This window comes from Arachis duranensis, chromosome 1, assembly GCF_000817695.3.
Source record: "Arachis duranensis cultivar V14167 chromosome 1, aradu.V14167.gnm2.J7QH, whole genome shotgun sequence".
In the NCBI taxonomy this organism is placed as follows: domain Eukaryota; kingdom Viridiplantae; phylum Streptophyta; class Magnoliopsida; order Fabales; family Fabaceae; genus Arachis; species Arachis duranensis.
In genome coordinates, this window is record NC_029772.3 from 43,182,329 (window position 1) to 43,197,031 (window position 14,703).

At 40.3% G+C, this 14,703-nt stretch overlaps 1 non-coding gene across 1 annotated transcript; it reads right to left on the reverse strand.

Moving 5' to 3' along the window:
- Positions 1 to 5,586: 5,586 nt before the first annotated feature.
- On the reverse strand, positions 5,587 to 5,690 carry LOC127743143 (small nucleolar RNA R71). Its single transcript, XR_008004458.1, has one exon. It is a non-coding gene; the product is annotated as a small nucleolar RNA R71 (small nucleolar RNA).
- Positions 5,691 to 14,703: the final 9,013 nt, after the last annotated feature.

Here is a 14,703-nt window from a genome sequence, read left to right on the forward strand (position 1 = left end):
TATTATAACGAGTCACGTTCATTGTACTTTGATTTGGATATAATCAAATCTCAGTTGAACAAAAATGTGAGTGTTCTTAGGAGAAGGCTTTTGCTTTCCAGCGGGATTCAAATCCACTTTTCGATCTTTGTCGTGTCACTATTTAGGTTAAGTATTGGTGGAACTGTCAAATAGTGCTCCATTTGATGGAGCTTCCAAAAACATTTTAAAAATTATTCCAGTTTATTTTGTATTTATCAATGAGCAACAATATTTTAAAAATTATTTTTAAACCCCAAACATGAATAAATAAGTTAATTGCATCCAAATCACACACGATGTCAAAAACACTAACATTTGTTGCTTTCATTTTTGTCTCTAATCCAAAAATGAACAATTTTTTTCTTAATTTTATTATTCTGTGAATGCAAACGAGGCTTTGGATGTTAGGATGTCTTAGTTTTCTTGATTATACCCAAATATGAGAGTTGTTATGGGGTTATTTGAAATGGTGACTTGGGCTTGAACATAAGGTTCATATTTCTTATGAGGCAGCGACTGACTTGTTTTGGTGGGGAGTGGTATCTGCAAGAGATTTTGATAATTAAGTTAGCAAGGGCTTTAGGTAAGTTTTTAGTATATTGAGGTGTGAATATACTTGAGGGATGTTAGTGTATTTATAGTAGAATAGATAGTCACCTTTTGAAGTAGTTCCAACTTTAATGGTGGATAATGTTTCCTTTTATCTTGAAATTTTGTTGGAATCTATCTTTTAGTATAGATAGAGATAGCATGAAAGATTCGGGGAAGGCAATTACTTGTTTAAATAAAACTAGACCTTTCTTGCCACGTTTGACCTCTTTAAGAGGTCGGGTAAGCTGGAGAGGACACCCTTTTTGGATGGGTCTGGAGAGGACATCCTTTTTGGATGGGTCTTTTATCCTTATTGGGCATGGCTTTGTCGTGGGTCAGGGTATGAACAGTGCTCATGCTTGAGTCCGAGCTTTCATGAGGTCGGGCCCAGGCATTTTGTGGCCTTCAGTTTCTATTATTGGGTACGTCGCCTCCAGGAGGTCGGGTACTCGACGTGTTTCGAAATTTTAAAACGTTGCCTTTTTAATGGTATGGCGAACGTTACGCGGCAGTTTTCTGGAAATCCGCGCGTGGCTTTAAAGAGGGGTGTGAAATGCCTTTTTTGCCCTTTGTTTCTTATAAAAGCCTCGCGCCTTCTTTCTTCACCCTTTTTTGATTCTGAAATCACTCACTTTTCTTTGTTTCCCACCTTAGAAGAAAATACCCTTTACTATTCTTTTGTTCTTGCTTCGTGATGTCGTTCTAGTCCAAGATTTCTCTGTCTTGGATCTTTTGAAGATCTTGTTTTGTTTTTTCGGAGAGGAACGTTCGTATTTCTTGATATTTAGACGCGCCCATCCATTTTTCGCATTTCATCAAGGTTGGTACTTTTGCCCTTGTTTTCTGTTTTCGATTACTCTGAGTGGTACTTGTATTTTCGTTTTGAATAATATTTTGAATGGTGATTTAAAATGTTGTTGGTGACGAAGTTTTTTACTTTTCCTTTTTCATCGTTGATACTTGTTGTTCTTGAAGTTTTGTTGAAACTGTCGCCGTATGAGATTGTTGCCATGGACTATGATTTGTGTTGTCCCTAAATGGTGTTGCTTTTGTTAGTTCAGAAGTGATGCCATTTCTAATTCTTGAATTGCTTGTGCAAAAGAAACCTTTTGAAATCATATTTTCCACACTATTTGCTGAAAACCCAATTTCTTTTGTTTGGTGTCCGGCTTCTTTGTGACAATTTGTTTGTTGTCTTTGTAGGTATACCTTTACGTCTCGATCTGTCATTCACAACGTCTACAAAAGTCCCATCTCATCTAATCTGGATAGATATTTCTGTTCTTACTCCTGTTCCCGTTCTTGATAGTGAGTATGCCGAGACCTTCCATACGCACCATAGGTTGTGTGAAAGTCAGGAGGATGAGAGAAATTATGAGATAGTCGTAGCTGATCCTGAGGAGAGGGTATGTTTTTCCCATTAGATAAGTCAGAATGCCCTTTTTTTATGCCTATGATTGTTTTTTCACTAAGCTAGACGTTAGACTTCCTTTTTTCGACTTTGAGATTAATGTCCTCTGGACTTGTAACGTCGCTCCTTCCCAACTTCACCCTAACTTGTTGGATTTTTTGAAAATATACCAACTTCTTTGTCAGGAACTTGATGTCCGACCTTCCCTTAAAGTTTTCTTTTACCTCTTTGTGCTAACCAAACCTTTCGGTTCCAAAAAGTTAGCTTGGTTGTCCTTTCGTGCTGTTCAGGGTAGGAAGGTTTTCTCCATTTTTGATGAATCTTTTCACGATTTCAAAAATTACTTTTTCAAACTCCGAGCTGTAAAGGGGGCCTAACCTTTCTTTCTTGATGAGAATGATTAACATAGTTTTTCGTTATATTGGGAAGAGAAACCGGTTATAGCCAAGTACAATATATATGATTTAGATGAACTCGAGAATAATGTAGTTTCACTGACCTTTTCTTTACTGTTTTAGGGTAGTTTCATGTATTTTCTTAGTAAATAAGCAAGTTTTGGGTAAAAATACACTTACATCTTGATTCAAGTAAACATTGTGAACTTTATATGATTTCATGAGAATTATGCATGAATTGAATGATAAAATGGATGACGCATGATCTCATGACTTGGAACAGAGCTTTGATGCACCCTGTTTGTTTGATTTCAGGACAAAGGAAGCAAAGAAGAGCCACGTTAGCCGCCATGTTAGTCTCACTAACGTGACCACTAACGTGGAATGGGAGCAAGCTTGAAGCGTTAGTGGAAAATTTATCATCAATAACGCCTTCGAAAGCCATCATAACCCACGTTAGTTGCCACGTTAGTTACATTAACGTGGGAACTAACATGGAAGGAAAGGGAAGCTCCAACATTAGTGGTAAAAGTAAACACCACTAACGTTCCAAAGGGCCATACATAGCCACGTTAAGAGTCACGTTAATCCAATTAACGTGAACTCTAACGTGGAATAAGAAGAGATAGGCCAACGTTAGTGACACTTACCTTTGTCACTAACGCTGGGGAAGGCCAAGATTGCTTACGTTAGTGGTCACGTTAAGACCACTAACGTGAATGGTAACGTGGAGCAAGGGATGATAGGCCAACGTTAATGACACTCACCTTTGTCACTAATGTTGGAGGTGGCAAGCACACCCACGTAAGTGGTCACGTTAATGCCATTAACGTGAAGCACTAACGTGGGAAGAAGGGGCGTTTTGAAGCGTTAGTGACAAAGGTAAGTGTCACTAACCCCTCGAGCTTTGGCATGCCCACGTTAAGGGCCACGTTAGTTACACTAACGTGGATCATTAACGTGGGAAAGAGGGACAAGGAACAGTGTTATTGGTAAAAGTGAGTGCCAATAACGTTTGCGAAGGGCTAAGAGGCTACGTTAGTGGTCACGTTAGTACCACTAACGTTGAAGTTAATGTGGATCAATTGGTTTGGAACGTTAGTGACAAAGTTAACTAACGCTTTCGAACCGAAGTTTACACCTAACGTTAACGCCACTAACGTCCTAACTAACGTCCTCCCATGCCTGACTCACATTCTTTCTGCAAGCAAAGCTTAGCCCACTAAAGACTGTAACTGCTTCAACTAAAGATCAAGGGCCCATATCCAAGACTTGAAGAGCTAACTAAAAGATCAGAAGAGTAGTATGTATAGGAAGTAGTTTTGAACTAGAAAGAAGCTTGGCATTATTGGGAACTACATTCTGTATATTTACTTTCCTGCAAATTCTAGTTTACTAGAGAATGCACTCTTCTCTATCATCTTCCATTTTTAGAGCTATGAACAACTAAACCACTTTTTATTGGGTTAGGGAGCTCTGTTGTAATTTGATGGATCAATTATAGTTTTCATTCTTCTTCTTCTTTCTTTTCTCTTGATTTACTAGAAAGCTTTCGATCTTAAATCAATTGGTTAGTTGTCTTGGAAAAGAAACTCTCCATAATTGGATCTCCTCTGAGCCTTGGAAAAGGGATGAGGAGATCATGCTAGAATTACTTTCTCATGTTGGACCAAATTGGGGTTTGGATGGATATAGTGACATATAATCCTACCAACACTTTGATTTGGAAATACATGTGGTATAATCAGTGACCATACTTCATCTCTTCCCATGAGCAATTAAATCAAAGAATCGGGCAATTGTTCAAGCTTAGAGAGATTGGGTTGCGAAGGAATTGGGATCCAATCACTTAAGATTGCCAAGGAGATCAATGAATGCATTGATTGAGGAATAGATGAGAATGAACTTGATTCGAAGAATGCAACATCTCCTAAGCCCAATGAATCCCCGATTTCTGATATTACCCATTTTCTTTACCTTCTGCCATTTACTTTTATGTTCATCTCCGCAAATCCCCATTTAAGATTCTGCAATTTACTTTCTGCAATTTACATTCTGTCATTTATTTCCAGCATTTATATTTTCTGTCATTTGCTTTCCCACCATTTAATTTTCTGCAATTATCAACTCAACTTCTACTTAGCTCAACTAGAACATTCCTCCAATTAAAGTTGCTTGACCAATCAATCCCTGTGGGATTTGACCTCACTCTATTATGAGTTTTTACTTGACAATAATTTGGTATACTTGCCGAAGGAAAATTTGTTGAGAGACAAGTTTTCATGCATAAAGTTTATGGCGCCGTTGCCGGGGATTGATTTTGTATCGACAATGATTAAGTTGGAGGATAACTAAATTGAGCAATTTTCTTTGTTTTGATTATTTCATTTTAGTCATTTACTTCTAGATTAGGTTTTTCGTTTCCTTTTTCTTTCTTCTTCATCTATTTTTTTGCTCTCTACAATTTAGTTCACTAACCCACTAACTGTTTGATACATTGCACCACTCACACTAACAACCATTCTAACAAGAGTAATTTCTTCATTTAGTTTCTTTCTTACTCTTTGCTTTGTTGGTTGTATGACAGGTAGAAGAAGCGGAGCTTCAACTTCCTTTGATTCTGAACCTGAGAGGACATTCCTTAGATTAAGGAGGGAAGCAAGAGGGAAGAGAGTCATTGGTGCTGAGAAAGAGGATGAGTATTTTGAAACAAACATGGAGGAGAATATGGAGAACCACCATGAAGAAAAAGCTCACAACCATGCCAGAGTAGGCCCAGTGAATCATACTGGGCAAGAGAGAAGAGTTCTAGGCTCTTACATCAATCCAAACCCAGGAAATTGTGGAAGTAGCATTCAGAAGCCAACCATACATGCCAACAACTTTGAACTAAAGCCCCAGCTCATCACCCTCGTTCAGAACAACTGTGCATTCGGAGGAAGCGCCAAAGAAGACCCCAATCAATATCTAACCACCTTCCTAAGGATATGTGATACTGTGAAGTCTAATGGTGTTCATCTTAACACCTATAATCTGCTTTTGTTCCCCTTTTCACTCAGGGATAAAGCATCTAAATGGTTGAAATCTTTCTTGAAGGAGAGTTTAACAACGTGGGAAGATGTGGTGAACAAATTCTTGGCGAGATTCTACCCTCCTCAAAGAATCAACAGGTTGAGAGCTGAGGTACAAACCTTCAGGCAACAAGATGGTGAAACTCTCTATGAGGCATGGGAGAGGTTTAAGGACTTAACAAGAAGGTGCCCACTAGACATGTTCAATGAATGGTTACAATTACATATTTTCTATGAGGGTCTTTCTTATGAATCAAAGAAGGCAGTAGACCACTCATCCGGTGGATCTCTAAACAAGAAAAAGACCATTGAAGAAGCCATAGATGTCATCGAGACTGTAGCTGAAAATGACTACTTCTATGCTTCTGAAAGGAGCAACACTCGAGGAGTGATGGAGCTAAACCATATGGATGCATTGTTGGCTCAAAACAAGATGATCACCAAGCAGTTAGCTGACCTTACCAAGAAGATGGAAGGGAACCAAGTTGCAGCAGTCACCACTTCATCATCAGCTCACGAAGGAGTAAATACAGAGGAAGAGAGTGACTGGGAACAAGCCACTATATTGGGAACTCACCTAGGTAGGCCCATGATCCATACTCCAAAACTTATAATCCTGGTTGGAAGAACCACCCAAACTTTGGGTGGGGAAATCAACAAGATCAAAGCCAAGATCAGAGACGTCACAACCCCAACAACAATGCAACTCACCAGCATTCCATACAGAGATCATATCAACACACACCCAATAGTACCTCTCAACATCCACATCAAAACCAAAATGGCCCTTCTCATCCCTCCTACCTCAATTCACCATCACCATCCGAAGATAGACTCTTCAGAATTGAGACTCTACTTGAAGGTATATGCAAGGAAGTCCAAGACAACAGAGTGTTCAAGGAAGAAGTGCGAGCTAATATAAAAAACCAGGAAGACACCATCAAGAGGCTGGAGTCTCAAGTGGAATATCTCTCTCAGCAGATTCCCAAGCCTACTGAGAGCTTGCCAAGTGACACAGAGAAAAACCCAAGAGATGAAGCAAAGAAGGTAAGATGGGAAGAATGCAAGATGGTCACTATAAGTTGTGAGGGGAGTGTGAAAGATATGAACAAACCATTAGAACACTTCAAGATATTCCAGTAGAGAAGCAAGAAGAGAGTGACCAAGAAACCAACCCCACACAAAGGAAAGAGCTAAGGGAGAAGGAGATTCTGAACCCATATGCACCTTTTCCCCAAAGACTCAAGGGGGTCTAAAAAGGAGAGTGTACTCAAAGTTCCTCGACATGTTTGCATCTCTCCATGTAAACATACCATTCATCAAGGCTCTCCAACAAATGCCCTCATACATTAAATGTATGAAAGAACTGCTGACCAAGAAAAATTCACTAAAGGGAGGGCAAAAATAGTGATGAATAAGGAGTGCAGTGCTCTCATTCAAACAGAGTTGCCTACAAAAAAGAAGGACCTAGGGAGTTTTCACATCCCTTGTGCTATAGGAGAAATAATGATTGATAAGGAACTCTGTGACCTGGGTGCAAGCATCAACTTAATGCCTTTATCCCTCATGAAGAAGCTTCAAATCAATGAGCTAATGTCTACGGATGTAATCATCAAGTTGGCTGACAAAACTCAAAAACAAGCAATAGGAGTGGTTGAAAACGTGTTGGTGAAGGTTGGGAACTACTTCCTTCCCACAGACTTTGTTATCTTGGAGATGGAAGAGAGTCACCTCCATCCAATCATTTTGGGAAGACCATTCCTAGCCACAGGCAGAGCACTTATAGATGTAGAGCGAGGAGAGCTAATACTGAGGATACATGATGAACAACTCACCTTCAATGTCTTCAAACCCTCACAAGAAGCAGATCAAGAAAGCAAGGAATCAAGGAAGGATCACAATAAGGTATTGGTGGAAGAAACAAGCACAGAAGCACAAACAATACACCTGAGAATCCCTTTGGTTGACAAACAATACAGTCAGAAGGCACAACAACTAAGGGAAACCTAAGAGGAGATAAACCCACTGGAGTCATATGAGACCAGCAACAAAATTTTCCTGGAAAAAGAGGCCACAAGGAGCAGGGTAGCATTAAAAGAAGCTAGGAAGAAAGCACCAAGGGGATGGAGGAACAAGAAGATCCCTACAGAGGATTTCTCTCCACGGGATGAAGTAATCTCCACTTATTTTCCATCTATCCCACCTCATCTCCCCACCATTCCATCTTAGCTACCTCAAGTGTACACCATCAGCAGAATTCTCTCCTTGGAACATGTGGAGATTCTTAAAAAAGCCAACGGAGATAGATTCACTACGAGAGGGAAAGATTTGAGGCATTACCAACCACCCTGACAAAGGCCAAACGTCAAGCTAATGACGCTAAAGAAGTGCTTCATGGGAGGCAACCCATGTTTTATATCCTTTCCCTTAGACCCTTAATAGTAGTTAATAAATCAAGGTTCATGAATTCCAAATCAACCTTGACAAACACTCGGATGAACCCTTGTGTGGAACATATAGTGAATAACAAGTTTGGTGTTCAAGGCACACTAAGAGGGCATGAACACAATTCATATCATGTCAATCTTAGAGCCTTAATCAACTCTTCCTACACTACATGCTCACAAACTAAGTTTGGTGTCACCAATGTTGCATACATGAACACTTAATTGGTCGTTTGGTTTGCATTCATGAATAGCATTTAGTTATTTAAAAACACAAGTTTAAAAAGTAGCCAGTCCACTCTTTAACTTTGGCCACCAAAAATTCAAGTAACTCTTGCATTCCTTTTGTATTGTATAGGAAATGAAGGAAGAATTGGAGGGAACTGATGGGACATCCCAAAGGAAGGGGGTTCGGCCACTTCAAAAGGGGGACTATACACATGTCTTCAAGGGGAGTACCTTGGGAAGTGTTGCCATGCAACATTGGAAGAAGGATATCCTTGGAGGCCGAACCAAGAACCTCATAAAAGTAGTGGTCCTTGTGCTCATCTCATGCCAAACCCCAACCGTCTACCATTGGTTTTTACTATTAATCCACACCCTTCAATCACCCATCTTTCTCCTATATAAATGACCCCTACTCTATACCCTTCCATATTCAAATGCCCTTTCATTTCATCTTTCTTCTCTCTTTTGGAACACACACTCAAAACTTCCTCCTCCATCAAAAGCTTTCTTACACACTCTCATAGCTACACCCCATCTTAATCCAGCCGAATTCCATCGTCAATCCATACTTCTCAACACCTTCACATACCCACTCCTACTCATGGCATCATCAAGATCCAAAAGGCGAAAGGGCAAGGAACCGGTGGGGAGCATTCCTTTTTATGAAGGGAGGTTCAAAACCGCATTCCATGAGCTCCAATTCGGACGGATAAAACACAAGAAAATATTGCCAGAACTGACAATCCAGTTCAACAAGGATGAATATCCAAAGATTAGAGAGAAGATCGAACGAAGGAGCTGGCAAGAACTCACGAACCCAGTCACAAGGATAAATGCAAATCTCATCAAGGAGTTCTATGCCAATGCAGCTAGAGAAGATACTACTAAAGCCCCCACCTTCAAAAGTTATGTAAGAGGAACCGAGGTTGACTTCAGCCCACTCCCATAATGAAAACGCTTCAATTAAGGACAAGTCCCTTCGAGGAGCCCAGTTATCTATCAAGAATGAGCAGTGGCCCCGACAATGACGAAATTGAAGAAATTGTGAATGACATATATGTTGTAGGATCAGATTGAGTGAGATATTCAGATAGGAGACCGTGGTTTATTAGGAGGGGAGACCTCATTCTAGAAGCCAAGGGGTGGTTTGAGCTCGTGAGAAGATCTATCCTCCCAGCCTCAAACAATTCTGAGGTCAACATTGCTCGAGCTACTATGGTACATTGCATAATGATGGGTGGAGACATCAACGTACAGGAAATTATAGCTGAGGGAATCCAAGAGGCCGCCGAAAAAAGGATCCAGATGCTTGGCTTGGTTATCCCAGCACCATCTTTAGACTGTGTATAAAAGCCAAGGTAGTCTTCAAAGATAGCAATCCAATATAGATAAACCCTGGAAGGTTAGTTACGCCCCAGCATATAACCTATGTGGCACCCACCCAACAACAAAGAAGGCCTCAAAGAAGGAAAAGAACATCACAAGAAGAACTTCATCAAGAAGAACCTCATCAAGAAGAACCTCAATAAGCAGAATACCAGCAAGAAGAGCAATATGATCCAACCAACATAAACCTGAATCACATTCAAGGAGCCATTGAGGATCTAGCCAGGAGATACATGGAGGGGCAAGAACAACAACTGCATTTTCAATCCCAAAGGATGGATCGTCAAGAAGAACTACTATCTAATTGGATGAATCAACAAGGGGAGTGGCAGAAACAGCAAATGGAGCAGCAACAGGAACATTACTCCCAGCTCACCCAAGCCATCAATCAAGTAACTGAAAGGCAAGAGCATCAAGATAAACTCCTTTAAGAACTCAACCAACATCAGTTAGCTCAGATGAAAGCATTCAATGAGTTCAACGTGCTTAATGAAGGACGACAACTACACAGGGAAGAATTTAACATAAACACTCAGGCCAAGTTGACTTATGTGGCTGGGCATATGCATAATTTGCACTCTGCCATCCCAAGGTATGATACCGTTCACAAAGACCTAACGGAACAAGAGGAGGGGAAGGTGAAACAACAGAAGGAAGCATTGAAGAAGAAGATGGAAGATGCTGGCTTTTGTAAAAAGTTGATCGGGAAGCACAAAGGAAATGGGGATTCGAACAATCAAGAAGGATCCAAAGACAAAGGAAACAAAGGGACATGAGCATCTCCAGAAGTAAAAGGTGGTGGAGTTCCCTCTTCGTTCTATCTTTTTCAAGTTTAAATATGGAAAATCATGTATGAAATAGAACATGCTTCCATAGTAGCTTAGGAATTTTCAATTCTGTCTTTAAGATTTCATTGCTTAGGTCTATGTGTGCTAGTCTAGGTTCCAGGTTTTCATTTTCACCCTGCTAAAATGTATGCTTGTCCTTTAAGCTAAATAAAAGAAAATGTTATGAAAAACTAGAGTGGGGTTCATCTTGTGAAGTAAGTTCTCAATGTTTGTGATGTGGTAATTGATTAGCTAAGTTGGTTCACCAACAAGGTATACAGGCAACTAGATGTTCTGAATCATATGCTTGAAGCACATTCTATGAGACTAGCTAAACAACAAGATCCTAATAAGAAAAAGGAAAAGAACAGTGAGAGTTTGAAAAAGAAAGAAAAAGAATAAGAAATAAGGCTAGGCACCAAGGGTTTGAATCTTGAGGCATGTGCCTGTGGTGTTCTTGTGTAAGGGATCTGCTTGGATGAATAAGTTCTCAGGAGTGCTTCATCACTTGATAACTTGGGTTAACTAACCCGGGATCATTAGCTGAAAATCCACTATCAAGAGCAACCTTGCTACAAAACACTTAGTAACCCAAAGAGGTGCTGGACACCAAGGCCTCAAGAAAAGAAACTAACAAACCATATGCCTGTGGTGTGCATGTTTGGGGGAGAGAGACTTGAGGGAGTAGGTCCTTAGGGGTGTCTCAACACCTAGCACCTTGAACCAACTGGTTCGGGAGTGTTGGCTAAAAGCTTATCTTAAAGAGTTGCCCCCTCACAAAGCACTTAGCCTAAAAGAATGCAGTAAACCCTGATAAGAAAGGGGGGGATCAATGAATAAGGATCTCATAGGATGCAATCGAGCGAGTATTCAAGAGCATGATAAGGACCTGAAAACCAGTAAAAGAATGAACCTAAATTGCTATGCATGAAACCCCATAAACCAAGCACTTGACTTCTATAATAAGGACTTGTTTCTCTTGTTCTTTCATTCATCATTCTTATGCATCAGTACTTGCTTAGGGACAAGCAAGCTTTAAGTTTGGTGTTGTGATGCCAGGGCATCTTGGCTAGTTTCACTGACCTTTTCTTTACTGTTTTAGGGTAGTTTCATGTATTTTCTTCGTAAATAAGTAAGTTTTGGGTAAAAATACACTTACATCTTGATTCAAGCAAACATTGTGAACTTTACATGATTTCATGAGAATTATGCATGAATTGAAAGATAAAATGGATGATGCATGATCTCATGACTTGGAAGCTTTGATGCACCCTGTTTGTTTGATTTCAGGACAAAGGAAGCAAAGAAGAGCCACGTTAGCTGCCACGTTAGTCTCACTAACGTGACCATTAATGTGGAATGGGAGTAAGCTTGCAGCATTAGTGGAAAAGTTATCATCAATAACGCCTTCGAAAGCCATCATAACCCACGTTAGTTGCCACGTTAGTTACATTAACGTGGGAACTAACGTGGAAGGAAAGGGAAGCTCCAACGTTAGTGGCAAAAGTAAACACCACTAACGTTCCAAAGGGCCATACATAGCCGCGTTAAGAGTCATGTTAATCCAATTAACGTGAACTCTAACGTGGAATAAGAAGAGATAGGCCAACGTTAGTGATACTTACCTTTGTCACTAACGCTGGGGAAGGCCAAGATTGCCTACGTTAGTGGTCACATTAAGACTATTAACGTGAATGGTAACGTGGAGCAAGGGATGATAGGCCAACGTTAATGACAATCACCTTTGTCACTAACGTTGAATGTGGCAAGCACACACACGTTAGTGGTCACATTAATGCCATTAACGTGAAGTACTAACGTGGGAAGAAGTGGCGTTTTGAAGCGTTAGTGATAAAAGTAAGTGTCACTAATGCCCTCGAGCTTTGGCATGCCCACGTTTAGGGCCACGTTAGTTACACTAACGTGGATCATTAACGTGGGGAAGAGGGACAAGGAGCAGCATTATTGGTAAAAGTGAGTGCCAATAACGTTTGTGAAGGGCTAAGAGGCTACGTTAGTAGTCACGTTAGTACCACTAACATTGAAGTTAACGTGGATCAATTGGTTTGGAACGTTAGTGACAAAGTTATCATCACTAACGCTTTCAAACCCAAGTTTATACCTATCGTTAACGTCCTACCATGCCTGACTCACATTCTTTCTGCAAGCAAAGCTGAGCCCACTGAAGACTGTAACTGCTTCAACTAAAGATCAAGGGCCCATATCCAAGACTTGAAGAGCTAACTAAAAGATCAGAAGAGTGGTATATATAGGAAGTAGTTTTGAACTAGAAAGAGGCTTGGCATTATTGGGAACTACATTCTGTATATTTACTTTCCTGCAAATTCTCGTTTACTAGAGAATGCACTCTTCTCTATCATCTTCCATTTTTAGTGCTATGAACAACTAAATCCCTTTTCATTGGGTTAGGGAGTTCTGTTGTAATTTGATGGATCAATTATAGTTTTCATTCTTCTTCTTCTTTCTTTTCTCTTGATTTACTAGAAAGCTTTCGATCTTAAATCAATTGGTTAGTTGTCTTGGAAAAGAAACTCTCCATAATTGGATCTCCTATGAGCCTTCGAAAAGGGATAAGGAAATCATGCTAGAATTGCTTTCTCATGTTGGACCGAATTGGGGATTGGATGGATATAGTGACATATAATCCTACCAACACTTTGATTTGGAAATACATGTGGTATAATCAGTGACCATACTTCATCTCTTCCCATGAGCAATTAAATCAAGGAATTGGGCAATTGTTCAAGCTTAGAGAGATTGGGTTGCGAAGGAATTGGGATCCAATCACTTAAGATTGCCAAGGTGATCAATGAATGCATTGATTGAGGAAGAGATGAGAATGAACTTGATCCGGAGAATGCAACATCTCCTAATCCCAACGAATCCCCCATTTCTGATCTTACCCATTCTCTTTACCTTCTGCCATTTACTTTTATGTTCATCTCCCCAAATCCCCATTTAAGATTCTGTAATTTACTTTCTGCAATTTACATTCTGCCATTTATTTCCAGCATTTATATTTTCTGTCATTTGCTTTCCCGCCATTTAATTTTCTGCAATTATCAACTCAACTTCTGCTTAGCTCAACTAGAATATTCCTCCAATTAAAGTTGCTTGACCAATCAATCTCTGTGGGATTCGACCTCACTCTATTGTGAGTTTTTACTTGACGACAATTCGGTATACTTGCTGAAAAGAAATTTGTTGAGAGACAAGTTTTCGTGCATCAGCTGGCTTGTAGTGAAAAACATATTCTCCCTCACAGCCATATCAGTATAGACGATGTGGCCAACAAGAACCATCTCCAGCTCCAGGCCCGAGGTAGGATTCGGACAGCCGGTGTTTGTGCAGCCTTGGCCAGGGAGTTGGAGAAAACTCCCCTCAGCACTACCCATTTCTTTGGTGGCTGCTCAAGCCAAACTGGAGAGGTTAAAGGAGATAAAGAAGGAGCTTAAGGAGGAGAGGGATGCGTTGACCTCCAACTTAGGTAAATCTCGAGCCAAGGTGAAGCAAGCAGAGGCAGCCTTGGCTATGTCAGAAGGTCTGAAGAGGAAGGCAGAGGAGAGATATACCCATATCTTCAAGGAGAGACTTGACTTAGAGGATGAGCTGGCTAAGGCCTGGGATAGATACGCAATGCTTGAGGAGTCTGTGGCTGAGGGAATGGACGAGATGTTTGTAAATCTGAAGGCCCAGATCCAAGTCTTTGCTCTCGAGACAAACTTTTCCCTGTTTAGCCAGGATAATATTGTAGTAGACAGGAAGATCGTCCCGGCTCCTGATGATGATGAGGAGGTCCCTTTGCCCGACCCGAAGACTTCAGGTGCGGAGGTCGGTCAGACTCCTTAGAATATTGAGGTTCTTCCCAAGGACGTTAATCTCGAGCTTCTTTATTCACCGACTGGTCCTATCCCGGGTGTGCCAGTTTTTGAGTATTACCCGACTCCTTCTACCTGAGCCAAGGATGTTGTTACTGGAGACAATCTCAATGCTTTGTAGTTTTCCTTTCGTCTTGAGCATTTTGAGTGTCTCGATATGTGGGTCTTTCATCGACATCTTTTATTTGTAATAGCTTCTAGCTTTGAACCCTTTTAGTTGTATTTTTTTGGACAAATTTAGTTTTCTATCAAAAACCTTTCCTTATTTTGTTAATTATTATAGGTTTTATGTAATCGTTTTTGAGTTAAATCTTAGCCTTCACAGCCGTTTAGTTGAAGATCATGTCTTAGCAACTTTTAAAGCTAAGTTAAAAGGTGACATTGGCGAGTTTGTTGGTATAATGATTTCCATTATAAGTTCCCACTTCGT